The sequence below is a fragment of the Meleagris gallopavo genome, chromosome 1 (assembly GCF_905368555.1).
Source record: "Meleagris gallopavo chromosome 1, MGAL_WU_HG_1.1, whole genome shotgun sequence".
NCBI classification, from domain to species: Eukaryota; Metazoa; Chordata; class Aves; order Galliformes; family Phasianidae; genus Meleagris; species Meleagris gallopavo.
The window spans coordinates 85,015,971-85,030,405 of record NC_139404.1 but is presented as its reverse complement, the minus strand read 5'-3'; the positions used below and the strand labels follow the sequence as shown (position 1 = coordinate 85,030,405).

Here is a 14,435-nt window from a genome sequence, read left to right as displayed (position 1 = left end):
TGGGAAGGAAAATGCTTTATCTGTTGTACTGCTTACCTCCAGAAAGTTGCTTCAACAGAAGAAAAAAAAATCCCACAATATTATGAGAAAAACAGGCAACAATATCAGAAAGCAGATCAATAATACATTTTGATTTGGATTGAAAATGATGTAACCTTCCTTTTAATTTCTTGCCGTTACATTTTCTTTTCTTTTTTAGAATATTGATGAGAGTAATTGATGTCTGCCAAAAGCAAATGATGTGTCAGCTTACAGTAAATTCCTCGTCAAATCTAGACAAGTGCAAAAATAATAAATGTAACATTAATCGATCAATTTAACTTAGTACAAAAACCTAACTGTTCACATGACAAAAATTCTCATTTTTGCCATGTTTTAGAAAATCTTTTTCAAGTGCAAGTACTTTACTACTGATCAATGACCATGCAATAAAAATGAATTTCATATTCATTCTCCGTTGTTGCAAATTATTTTAATTACTTCTTCAAGGGTTCACTGGCACAATCAGCAGAGGTTAGCAGGTCACCTGGGAACATTTATTCTGCCAATTTATCTGTTCTAGAGATGTCAATATTAAAGTACTTTATTTTTTGCTACAAATATTTTATATACAGGAGAACTTGTGACCTCGGGCTTCATGAATTAATACATTTGTTCTGGATACGAAGGTAAACTGAATGTTAATGCAACATTTCAAATACTATAATCTGAAGTCTTTTGTAAGAAGCATATGTTTGTATTGTAGCACTGGGCCATATTTATGTAATGAGGAGGCATAATGTGCTCAATAAATATTGAAGTTTTTGGCCGCCTGCTGAGCATTTGATATTGAAGCATATTTAGTTATAGATTTTGAAAATGATGCCCCTTTTCATTCTGGGCTGAATTTGCACCTTTGCTACAGTAATTTCATTTTGCATCTCTGCACATAATTATTGAGAAGCTGATGCAGTGATGAGGGGAACAATAGAGAGAGATTGAGAGAGAGTTTGCCCTGAACAGCAGGCAGTGTTGTATTATTTTAATGAAACATGAAAGTATGAGGAAACAAACCAGTAAACCTTCCAAAATTTCCAAAACAGGGCTTCAGGGTGGTGCTCTGTTATCCTCACAGTATCTAGAGATAAATGTCTGTCAAGTGAGTTAAATACTATTACTTTAAAAGAGAGCAGATCTTTGTTGTCTCATCCACAGCAGAGTAGGGAATTCTGTTTAAAACATCCATCACTTGTATCCGCCAAGAACTTAGGTGCTGATACGGATGCTTGAGTAAGAAAATGCAGCAAGAGTGTGAAGTGGGCTTTCTAATCTTTCTTTCCTTACAACAACTCTGAATTAGCTCCCAAGGCAAGTGGACTCAAGAAAAGGACTGTCTTTTCCCAATTTGCACTGAGTAATTGCAATTTTAAGTCATAAGTATCTATAACAATTAGCTCTGTGAATGAGGAAATTTCTAATGTTCTAATGTTCATGTTAGAGCTGAAATGCCCTCAAAACGGGAATATTAGGGGAAGATGAGTACCTCAGACAGACATTCACAACCCAAGCAGATCTCTAACCCCTTGGAAATGTTGCCGTACAGGAACTTTAAGGATATACTTGTGCAGCAGCTCTCCTAGGTTTGGGAAGATGGTTGTTGTCCCTCTGAGAACATTTTGTTTACTTGTACCGGTGTCTTCAGAAAATGATCTGCATGGTCTGTGCCTGCGGGAGAGAGTCAGACCTCTGATTGAGTCCTACTGAGAGAACCTTTGACATAAAACAAGTTCTCTCTATTCATTTAAGAGGACTGCATTTCTCATTCATGAAATTTTAACTCCTTTAGAATCAATTGGTGTACTGCTCTTGTCTCATAGTGTGGATGTTATTTAACTTCAGAATTTGCAATAATCTAAGTGATCGAGTTCAAAAAGAAGTATGAAAGCTGGCTGTTTCATGGAAGCTATTAGGCACATGGGAGTAGTCCATTTTTTTTTGGAGGGAGGTTTTTCTAGACACATAGGAAATTTACTCCCCATTCAGCTGAAACTAGCTACTGAAATTCTCCTTTGTGTAATAGCAGATATCTCCCTGCATTCTTACTATGGTTCATTCAATATAACAACAATAAAAGTATACACAGAGGCCCAGCTACTCAGCCACTACAGATCCATTGCCTTCAAGATCCACTGAAAAATCAAAACAAAAGCACGCACAGAGGGATCTTCAAAGATGATCTATAGTTAGCTCAAATTAAAAAAAAAGTCTTTGTTAATTGAAATCCTCACACGCTATGATATGATGTTGCCAGACTTGCATCAGTCACCAGCCTGAGTATTTCATGTATTGGATCACTGTTGCCAAAGATGTATAATGAGATTCCAAACTGTGGGGTTTTTTTTCAGTGTAGTGAAACCAGGGTCTTTTCAATTCTTGTCAGCTCACTTCTTAAGGACATATCACCTTCTAAAATTTAACTTTGGTCTTACTTCTTGGATCAATAAAGAGGCAGAATTACCAAAACGGTGATAAAATATTTTTATATAAAATCAGTATCACTTATGGTAGTCACTAAGTCTCTCTCAGCACTTTAGATATTCAGATTTCCTCCACATAATTCTCTGTGATGTGTCTTCTTTAGGTGTTAATACTCCCAATGTCCTTTTACAAAATATGTTTTCAATTTCTCTTTCCTAGGCAGAAGAAATGTTATGTTCAAATATCTACTGAAAATATGCTATGGGCTACAACCATTTCAGACATTATACCACAGCTATGTCTGTGACATGTATTGTTTGTGAGAAAATGGACTATTCCACTCACCTGTTTGTTGGTCCTCAGACTCATACAGAACTTCTGCTATAGCTGTTTTCAGATTGTGGTCCTACTCTTCTGCTTCTAATCTCATGGTCACTTCTATACACGTCCTCACTGATTTGCTTCTCTTAGACAATTTCTCTTCTGCAGCAACACAGGAGTTCATATTCCCAACTCTCATATTTCTAGAGATTACACCACTGACTTCACAAGCTTCCACTTTGCTGAATTCGTTTACATCTCTGTATAGAGTAGGAGAAAAATAGCAGTTTGCTATGCTCCGTTTGATCCTCATAGCACATGTGTAAATGACAAGATACAAGAATGAGTTAGGTCTAGCTTGAGCTACTCAAGCACTGAGTTATGCTTGCAGTTTCAGGTTCAGAAAACACTAAGAACTGCCTATTTTCATGTTATGCAGTGGTACGATGGTACAGAATAGCATAAAATCTTATTTTGATCACTACATATTTGTGTACTGTATCAAATTTTGATTTGATTCAAATTATAAACTTGAATTTAGATTCAAGTTTCTAACTCTCAGATCAGACAGTACTGTCCTCCAGATATCAGATTTTGCTGCAAACAGTTCATGCTACTCTGTATATATTCTTTGGTTTGTATATAACTCAGTGCAGTTTTCCAAGCATACGTTACACCTGGCCATCATTACAGGGGTATTCCTTTGCTTCACTGTTAGCTTTCTGAGCTATAAAAATAATACTCTGATATACAAAGAAAAGCAGAAGCTTGTTTAGTATGCAGGGTTAGAGACTGAGGATTGCAACTGCTTCATAAAATCTGAGGGTTGCATTGTAGTGGAGGATTGGGACCTCAGAGAGATGGACACTTGAGGTTGGAGACCACCATTGCTTTTTCCATCCTTCTTGTCTATCAGATTCTCACATGTGGATGCATTTTGTATTCATTAATTATTCTGCTCCTTTATCCAGGCCTCCACTCACAAATCCAGTGAATCTCAATGATTTTGATGCTAGTTTGTTAGTAAGACTGTTGCATTGAGTAACTTAAAAATTATCAGAACTTTACTCTAAAAATTGTCTTCAGTCATGTACATCTCAGAGCAAGTTAGTGCAGTAACTTGAAAAATACGTAATATTTTACCTTGGTTTTAAAATAAAATGATCTCTATTTTGTCTTTGTAGATATAGATGTGGGTCCCATAAGGTTCGCAGAATGGTTTAGACTGGAAGGGAACTCTAGAGATCTGATCCAGCCCCTTGATCAAGCAGGGCCACCTGCAGCAGGTTGCCCCAGATCATGTCCAGAGGGCAGTTGAATATCTCCAAAGAGAGACAGCATTACTGCTCTCAGCAGTCCGTGCTGGAGTTCAGTCACTCTCACAGCAAAAAAAAAAATTATTTCCTTATATTCAGAGAAAAATTTTGTAATTCTCTTTGTGCTGATTGCATCTTGTCCTTGCACTGGGCACCACTGAAAAGGCCTGGCTCTGTTCTCTTTGCACCCTCTCTTCAGGTATGCATCTATGAGATCTTCCTCAACTCTTCTGCAGGCCGAAGAGCCCCAACTCTCTCAGCACTCCTTTATGTAAGAGTTATTTCAGTCCCTTAATCATCTTGGTGGCCATGTGCTGAACTCTTTCCAGTATCTCCAAATTTGCTGTTATCCATGTATTTTTTAAGGGCAAAATTTAGCCCTGTGGGTTTTCTTTGTTTGTTCTAATTATACTGCCTATTTCAGGAACACTTAGAGCAGGAAAAGTAATGAGAAAATAAGAATTTTTAATTTATTCTCAATTTCTGCTTGAAAAGCTGTGGTTTTTATATAAGTCATCTAAGAAATGAACAGAGGAACAATTTATATTGGAGATTAATGAGTGAGAGAGCCTTTGGTAATATGGCAGTAAGTACCATAGAAATGTTATAAATACCTAAAAATTCAGCACAGAGTGTATGGGCAAAACTCCAAATGGTTCTCACTGTTGCAAGATGGAAAATTAAACCCTTAATGGGCAAAACCTCTGCCTGTTATTGGTAAGAAGCACTAAAAGTAGCCATTCTTAGGAGCACTTGTGGTTGACTAGTGCTTGTTATGCTGCAGAAGAGGAGTAGTAGTCCTGAGGAAGAGGTTTTCTTTGTCATATCAGCATTTTTAAGTAGAGCACAGATGCTTTATGCTGCCAGGGTTTGTTACATTAGAGAAATGAACTGAGCATAGTGCAAAGGATTAAAAAATAAAGGAAAAATGACATGCTGGGTGTCATTAGTATGATGAGTGAAATTTTGCTTCTCTTGCTCATAGAAACTACAGACACTTTTCACTTTTCCATGAGTTTCTAATTGAGATTAGTGTACAGTCCAATATTTTCACAGAAGTCACACAGACCAGAGCGTACAATAGTAATTAAGTATTGAGTGTACATATGACTAATTAATTAATGCCATGAGGAAACATATGTTTTGTCTCCTTCCTGGAGCCAATTACCACATGCCTGTGTTATAAAGCAGGATGGGAAGTGGCCCCATGCTGAAATAAGAGTTCATTACAAAACAACATGACAAAGAAAGAAACAAGTATATGCTGACCAAGCCAACCACTGCAGAATCACAAGCAAAAGGAAGAAAATTGTCGGGGAAACTTCTGCACTGAAAGAGAGCTCTAACTGCCTTTAGGGGACAACTTCAGATCACTTGAACAACTTCTTTTGAAATGAATGTACAATGCTTAAACATACTGGAATGTTGAATGTGATCTATAGCTAGAAAAAGGCATATAGCCTACTTCTAATGACCCTGTCAACGATAGAATAGAGACAGTTTTTAATATTTCCTTCTGTTGTTTAGTTTGGGATCCTATTTGTGTTTTATGGTGTCAGTTTGATTCACTCCATGCTTCAGTCCTGAGCTATCACTCCCCTGGCTGTCTTTCTAGCCTCAAAACTGCTCATTCCTCTTGAGAAATCTGTGCAAAACTGAACAAATAGTTTGCTTCAGCATCTATGTAATGATATACAGTGCACATAATGACTCTAATGAGTCAGTAAGGATGCAAGTCCTGGCTCATGGGTTGACCCAGGGGTTGAGTCCTGCTTTCCTGTGCACTTCACAAAGACAGGAAAGACTTGCCAATTCTTCCTGACTTTGGAGGCTGCAGAGATTGTCCATTCGCTGTCTTTATCCTGCTGGGATTTTATTATCTTCAGAATATTGCTTCCCTGAATGATGCTTCCTTAAATGATAGAACCAAGCTCTAGGAACACAGTTACAGAAGTCAGGTACTATTATATGGCTTGGTCATAACTGCCATGTAATATTTTTTCAATCAGCTTTAAAAATAGCATGTTCTCAGTTACTGAAAACATGGACTGGGTTCAACAGCAGCATGATGACTGGATGCTTGCAGAAACTTTGTGTCATATTTATTGAATATTTGCACAAATGGGATTAGAGCAGTGACAGTAGTACAGATTTGTATATTAAAAACAACGAATGCCTTCTAGCAAGATGATAGTGTCTGGTAATGCCTTTTAATTCTCCAACTTGCTACAAACTTAACTTAGACATTGTTTTACCCAGCTCCTGAAATGGAGTGGTGGCAAGTATAAATATGTTGAAAATAAATCTCCTCCGCATTCTTCATACTTCATTCCTATTTTACACTAAGATACCTCACCACATACATTACTAATCCATCAGAACTAACCAAACAGGATTTAAAAAATTTTAAGATGTCTTTACGATAAGAATATTCATGAATACCAATCCAGAGTTTGCTCACACTTAACGTAATTCACGTAAAAATTTTTTCTTGTGCACTCATTCTTGGGAATGGTAACATAGATGAAAACCTCATACAGGCTTTTGTTTTATACTTTTGCCCATCTGTGCTTCTTGCTGCAGAGAAAAAAATCCTTTGCCTTTGCTCCTATCATTTTTATTGACACTCTTGGCAGGTGAGTGTTGATGAGCTTTTTGTTATTTTCCCTTCTTTTCCTTACAACTCCCATCTTTAGCTCCATGGCGGTATTTTAAACATACCCCCTTCTTTCCTGCTGCTGTTTTTTTTTTTTTTTTTTTGCAACTGAGCACCCTGTTCAGTTGCCTCGTATGTCGTCCTGACAGCTGTCATCCTCTCAGGCTTTTCTGCTTCCACCTTGTGCCTTGTGGCTTGTTGAAAATCCTGCTGGAACCTGGGTACTTCTAAGCTCTGCCCCACTCTTCTGGAGTAGATTTGAGGATCTGTGCATCCATAAATAGGCATGCTGAATCCACAGATCTCCAGGGATTGCCAAATTACGTTAGCAATTGTCTTCGCCTTTTCTCATTGCCACTGTGCTGCATACAGCCTGAAGGTGATATTGCCTCCATTTTCCTTGACAAAGAAGATGGTAACAGGTGTGGATAAAACAACCAGGACAAAGAATATCAGGCCACCAATGTCTGGAATTGATGCTTTCCTGATTTCCTGGGCTTGCTGAGGTCTTTTGTGAGCACATCCTGCCTGGAAAGTCTGAAGCAAGGCTAGCAAATGCATCGTCATTTCTCAAGACTCTTCTCCAAAAAACTGGAACACTGGATCCACACATAGCATCATCTCTCTCCTGCTCCTGCTCCCATGCTGTCACAGCCAGAGATGCTGTGAGCCAGCTCATGGGGCTGACTCCGTTGATGCTCTGCCAGAGGTGAGCCCAGGTATACTTCTGGGCATGTTCAAGGCTGTCTGAGCTGCTGATGGTAGGGTTAGGGCTCACTGGAAAGCCAGTCCTGAAGGTCAGGCTGTGTGTTCTTTGCACAAAGTACTGCTAGTCATGCTCTTCACTTCTCATTTCTATTTCTGAACTGCTTCTGCAGGGCACTGCCTTGTACAGCTTAAGATGACCCTCAAGGTAGTCATGATGTATTAATAATAATGCCTGATCATGCTGGATATAAATAGGAAAGCTTTTGGCATTCTTTCCAAAAAGAAAAGTTCTGCTCTCTATCTGGAAACGCAAACGGCATTCACAGTCATCAACAAATTAATCAACAAAATTTTATTTAAAATCATCTTAAATAGTTCATGCTCTGACTCAAATACCTGCCTGTACCTGATACATCTACAACCAGAAGGATGTAACAGACAGTTCTTCTCAGCTTTAATATATGGGACATTAAAAAATATCAAGATCTTGTTAAAAGCTTATTCAACAAAAACTCATCAAATAGAATTAATTGCTGCAATTGTCAACCTCTGGATTTTGATTTATTGCTAAATGGTATTATTTAATGCCCTCAGAAATGTAGAATTGTTATTCCAGTGGCACAATATATCAGAGAAACATCAAAGCCATTTATAGCCTATGTGGCTGAGTTGCACATGAGGTTTAAGAAAATATTCTGTTTAAACACACGTAGGGTTGTTTTTTTTATTGTTAAGCATTATCAGGGATAGCAATATTTCATTGGAGGCAGATCACTATCCAGAAATATAATTAATCATGATTATTTATGTCATACCTAATTATCAGGATATAGCCCCAGGGATACACTTCAGTTATATTTCAGAACCTTCAGACTATAATTACTTTGCTTTGTATTAAATATTCTTTCCATACTCTTGAAGAAGTTTATAACATAGTTATAAGGAATAAGGTCGCAGGGATAGAAATAAGTAATGTACAAGCAAATAATGAAAATACGTGCATTTGGGGAAGTGTTCAGTTATTATGAGCAGTATTAATTTCATTCTCTTCATAATTAGGTAAAAGAAATGGTTTTCTAGTGTGGTTTTTAATATGTGAGCACACCAGCACAATAGCACAGGCCTTGAAACAAAGAGCTTTTAAAATTCTGTTAGTGTAAAGTGAATTAAAAGTTGGGAAAAAAAAGACCTAAGGGCCTAAATTCTCAGTATTTTCATTTGTGAATTTTGGAAGCTATTTTTCAGTGAAGACTTTTCACGTTATAAGGATTTTCATAGCTTCTGATGTCGCTGTAAAAGTTATTTAGATACATTTCTGGTTTAATATTTATAACCCATTGTGTGTAATTAAAGCATTTAATAGGAGTTGTAAAATTAGGTAGGCAACGTACATGAGTACAAATGCGTGTAATTTACATTCCTGGTCATTAACGATTTTGGATGTCTTTAAAATGAAGAAAGGATAAGGTTAAGTATAAGACCTCAAAACATGCACACACTTGTGGACCTAAGCTATAATTTTATTGAAGGGCATACCACACAACAAAGTCATTCCTGTATAAATGAAAACCTGAGCATTTATTTTTACAAATAAGTGGGTTTTTTTCCCTCTTGTTTTCCCTTATAAAAAAGACAACAACATATTTTCAGCACCGCTATGACCAGAGGCTGTTTTTGGGCACAATGTTCTTGCATAACAGCTTTGTAGAGTTATGCTGGAATGCATGTCATTACACTGTCTTTGGAAGGAGGTTCGGTGATGGGGCTTGGCTTCTGGGGATTTTTTGTTGGGGAGAGGATTGTGCTTAGGAGAGTTACGTATGCACATAGAAGAGGGGTTGAAACTAGATGATCACTGTGGTCCCTTTCAGCCCAGGCCGTTCTATGATTCTATGATCAGGTCCAAAATTCAAAGCATGTTTGGTTATTTTGTTAGCTGACAGAATATGAGCTTTGAGGTACTCATTTAGCACAGTATTTTGATAAGCTCTATGTGAAGCTCTGTGATCTCAATTCGCATGCTGATAGCAATGTAGATAGTTAAACACTGTGCACCAGGGCCCAAAACCTCAGCACAGATCTTGTTGAAGAGACTGAGGCTGCATTCAGTGACCTGGGACTGAATGCTTCCACTTCACTGTCATGCAGTGGGCACTGGGAACCTTTCTGGTGTTGGCACAGTTCATTGGGACACTGTGTAGTTTCACACTTTAGGCTCAACTTCATATAGGTCCCACTGAATCTGGAATCATGCTTTGCTAAAATTCTGCTTGTGATTTGTCTGTGATTTGGTTAACTGCAAGCAAACTGCCCTGGTGGCCACACTATTGCTGTGTGTAATGCTCGCACGTTGTTCTTCATGGCTGTGTTTTTCATGACACAGTTTTGAAGCCTCTGCAGGGTTTGACTTTACAGAGCCCTCATTAAAGTGAAATTAGAGGATTATTCTCTTTGCTAAATTATTCAACCTGTTTAAATATTAAGAATAAAATAATAAAGATGGCGTTATTTTAAAATGCTGAAAAGGAATGCTTTGTGTTAGGGTTCAAAGTCAACAAACAATCTCCTCTTAAAGCCGGGGACGGATAAACACAGAAATTATTTGCTAGTATTTAATGAAGAGACAGCCCTCAGCCAGAGTCCATTACGATTTAATGACCACACCATCTTTAAATCAGTGATTAAAAACACTGTGTACATTTGAACTGCCACCCTCTGTCTTCTGTGAATAATAATACATGGCACTGAATGTTACTTGGGGAACTATTTCCTCAACAAATGCCTGATTTTTTCTGTCTTCTAACCTGAAAGGTGTTTTCTTCTCTGTTTGTTGCTTAACTGGACATTTTTTTTTACCTATGTGAATCATTGTTAGAACAGAAGGCAAATTGTTTGCATAATTGAGCATTCAATTAATTAAACCAACTAATATTGAAAGTCATTGTTATGAACTAACCACTTCCACATGGCTTTTCCCCTCCGTGTTTATTCATTTTTCTGATTTTCTGAACACTGTGTCGAGGTGATGCACTGCTTGTTGTTGCAGTGGACAGGAGCAGTCTTCCTTTAACAAAGCACACAGGTGGCCAAAATGACTCAGTGACTTTAGAGAATACTAAATGCATTTTTTGTTTCTTCCAAATTAATAGCTTCCAAGGACAACCTCTAGGCAAGACACAGTGAATTTTATAACAGCTAGAACAGGCTGTCCAGAAAAGCTGTGGATGCTCCTCCATAGAGGTGTTCAAGACCAGGTTGGATGGGGCTCTGGGCAGCCTGGTCAAGTAAATGTGGAGGCTGGTGGCCCAGCATGTGGCAGGGGGTTGGAGCTTGGTGATCCTTGAGGTCCCTTCAACCCAGGCCGTTCTATGATTCTATGATGATTCTATTATTATACATCTGATGTTGATTAATCTTTTTTTTAGTGAACACTGTTGACATTGTAGGAATGTTCAACTTTCATGAAGGCAGTGGCATTCCAGCTCCCTTCTTTATGTGCACTAAGGTGTGCTGGGACACATCCCTGAGCAAAACTTACTGCAGCAATGAGTGGTCCAAGTGAGAGCCTATCCTTCTTCAGAAGGCTTTGAGGAGTTCAGCTCCAAGTAGCATGTCAGAAATGAGAAAATTAATTTCCATTACATTTTGTTTTAGAAATATTTTTTTCTGATTTGCATAGAAGGAATAAAAGTGCTTCATAAAGCACTTAACATGAAAACTGTAACATAAAAATTTTGGTAAAATGAAACATTTTGTTATGCAAAAAATTTTATTTTAAACTTGATTCACTACATATCGTCATCAAAATGGGCAAAAGCAAGCAGCAAGTATTAATATTCTGCAAGTGTTATTGCTAAAAGCTGTTTTAAGACAAGAAAGTGTCTTTATTCCTAACATGTCTAGACTACTTTTTCACTTTCTCTCAGTTTTTAATACCTTTTATATACTCATTAATAGTTGGATATTTTGTTAAAGAACTCCAAATGGGTGTTTTGCTATTCTTAAATGCAAAACAGAAGCAATCAATAATTCTGTCTGCTGCTAAACAGACCTAGACTCTGGGTGGTGTTAGCAGCAGAGAAAATGAACAACACAGGATTAACAAGTATTTTGATCACATTGCTGGTTTAATTCAGCTAAAAAACAATAGTATCTTGTGGGATTAAACAGGAATCTTTATCTAAGAAGATAAGTGTCAAAGAATTGGAACTCTGCTCTTTTTTTTTTTAATCTTTTCACCTTTGGTCCTTTCTATTTCAAACTCTCTTCAGGTGCTACACTCTCTTTTCACGTACCTATTGCATTCATCAGCTCTCTGTGCTTGTTCAGTGTTAGATGAAGCAGGCATTGGAGAGCCTCACCAGAATCTACTGAAAGTCACAAGAACATCCTTCACTGACCTTGGAAACCTGTTGTTTAGGAGGAAGTTTCAGATATCAATTGAGCATTGCGATAAACTCTTTCAAGTGTAAACTTGGTAGCTGCATCACCCCTTCTCTTTTTGTCACTTCATTACATCTCGTTGCAAAGGTCAGGCGGTAGAGAGTGATACATTTCCTTTTATTAAGGAGCAGTGGCAAAGAGCTGTTGCTTAGGCTTTGTTTGCTCTGCCTGCTACTCTCAATGTCACAGAAACAGCGTGAAAATTAAAACACTGAGAGGAAGTATAATAATTGTGAGCGATCGTCCTTATCTACTGAATAATGGCATTTTTTCTACAGCCCGTGTTCCCCGTGCCTGGTGACAAGCTCTGCCTGAATGCAACTGAGCCACAGCAATGTCAATCTGGATCTTCATATCCAAGTAATTATGAAATCTCCAGAGCCAAGAACTCTTCAAATCAGACATATGCATCATAGCAAAATATTAGTTCAGCAAACACGACACAATATAGCACATCGGTTAGTAATTAGGTCCTTTACAGCTTTGCAGGTTCTTTTCCTGACCCATAAATGACACTCAGGAACACATAGTATTTTTCACTTCCTGAAATGAAGAAATTTTATATCCTCAGACCCAAAGCCTGAACTTTCATAACCCTTTTCTGATTTTCAGTGAAATGCCAACTATTCAAAATTCCCCCAAAAAGGGATTTTTGTACAGAGTTGAATGTTGTTCAACATGGTGCTCTTCTTTTTGAGAAAACTGAAACACTGTGCAGGAATTTCAACCTTTTTTATTTGGTTCTGGTCTTTTGTAACATATATAACATGTAATATATTCTGGAATACAAACTGGTTTTGTCCTCAATACATTTGTTTCTGGAAAATCCTGCTTTTGCTGTTCCAAAAAATGTGGGTTTTTGTTCTGAAATGAAAGCTCTTCTGCAGAACCTGTCGAGCTGAAGGAATGATTCCCTCAGGATACTTTCAGTTGTTTGACTGCAAGGTTCTTGCTCAGCTATTGCCCCTATCCTTTTGAGTTTCCAATACTTCCACAGTGCAAATACAGAACAATAACAAATAATTATAAGTGAAAATAGAAAAAAGAAAGGCAGGAAGGCACTAGTCAGCTTTAGGGCAGGCAGCAGTGTGCCTCCATTCCTCCACTTTCCCCAAGATCAATCTCCATTTAGCCCTTGACTGCTTGCACACATATATGTGTATGTGTATTTTTTGAGCACACATATATGTGTATGTGTATTTTTTGAGCTAACAAATACTTCTTTTCCCCAGTGATGAATTTGAGATGTGAATGGAGAGAAATACAGTGTGTATGAGAGGCGTGGTGTGAAGGGCTGCTGATCCCTTCAAAACCATTTTAAAAGCATCTCAGACAAGTAGAGGTACGGGCTGGGGCTGTAAGGTGACACTGGCAGGTGAGAAGCCTTTGGGAGCCTCATCTCTAAGGGAACGGTCAGCTAAATTTCAGTGTTGAACCACTGGGGGAAAGAATGCAAATGAGAAAGAACAAACAAAGCTTGGCTGATGTGCAAACGTCCTGATTTTAGTACTCTTTTTTTTTTCTTTTTTCTTCCCCTCATCTTTCCAGCTCTTTTGCTGCAGATGAAAATTGCTACAGAGGAAGCAAGAGCAAAGCAGTATGACTTGGTGCAGCCAGGCAGTGCTGCCTTTCATGATGATCCCAGGCTCTGTCACCGTGCCATCTTCTTGAGTCTTTCTGAGCTGTAAATTGATTTAAAAACAATTGTAATGACCTGCTTGCATCAACTCAATCAAACTTCATTATAGAGGTAATAACAGTATGTTAGAAACTGTCATAGATTTTCTTAATCACTCCCTTGGACTTCCAGTTCCTTGGTATTCTGACAGATTTTCAGCTGCTGAGCACGTGCCACTATCTGGATAGTGTGAGTGAGAGGAGATGTGTCATGAAAAGAAGCAAAAATATTTGACTGGCTATTCAATAGGCTGCTTTCAAGACTGAAAAAAATAAAAATAAAAATAAAAACCACCCAAGCAGTTGAAAACTGACTACACAGGATTATGCTACATACAAATGAGTATTTAAATGGCATAGAAAGCCCTGCTAAAAGAATATATATCCAAGCACTTTGGAAGCATGCTGATGGCAGGGAGCATGCCCCCTGCCCAAATAGCATTTTCTGTCTGTGACCCAGTGATGCACTTGCATTCTGGACCTGGTACCATCTTCAACTCCACCCAAATCAGAGCTTCTCCCATTTCTTCCTTTGAATTCAACTTGAGTCACCCAAAAAAAACCTGAAAACTTATATGTGTCTGAAGATTAGTGCAACACAGAGAGAGCTTGAGAAGATTTGCACGGCCTGAGATGAGTGGCTAAGGAAGGTTAGCCTGGCAAAACAATACAGCTAAGCTGAGTTTCTGGCTCTGTTCAGGATCTTTCTATGGCCCTCAAAATACTTTTTAGTCTTCTCCTTACTTTCCAGCTTTTGATGTGCCTATTTTGTGGAGTTGTTGGGCCAAGAGGTATTGATCCAAGATTATGAGGCCTCGAAAGAGCTTTGATGATAAGACTCACATAGTTAGCAACAA

At 38.1% G+C, this 14,435-nt stretch overlaps 1 protein-coding gene across 1 annotated transcript in view; it reads right to left on the bottom strand.

Annotated features, from left to right (window-relative positions):
• Positions 1-12,618: 12,618 nt before the first annotated feature.
• Positions 12,619-14,435, bottom strand: part of LOC116217322 (uncharacterized) — a 672,500-nt gene continuing 670,683 nt past the window's right edge. Inside the window, exon 10 of the transcript XR_014887146.1 lies at positions 12,619-13,583. The gene's annotated coding sequence lies outside the window, so the exon portion shown is untranslated. The remainder of the gene's footprint in view (positions 13,584-14,435) is intronic.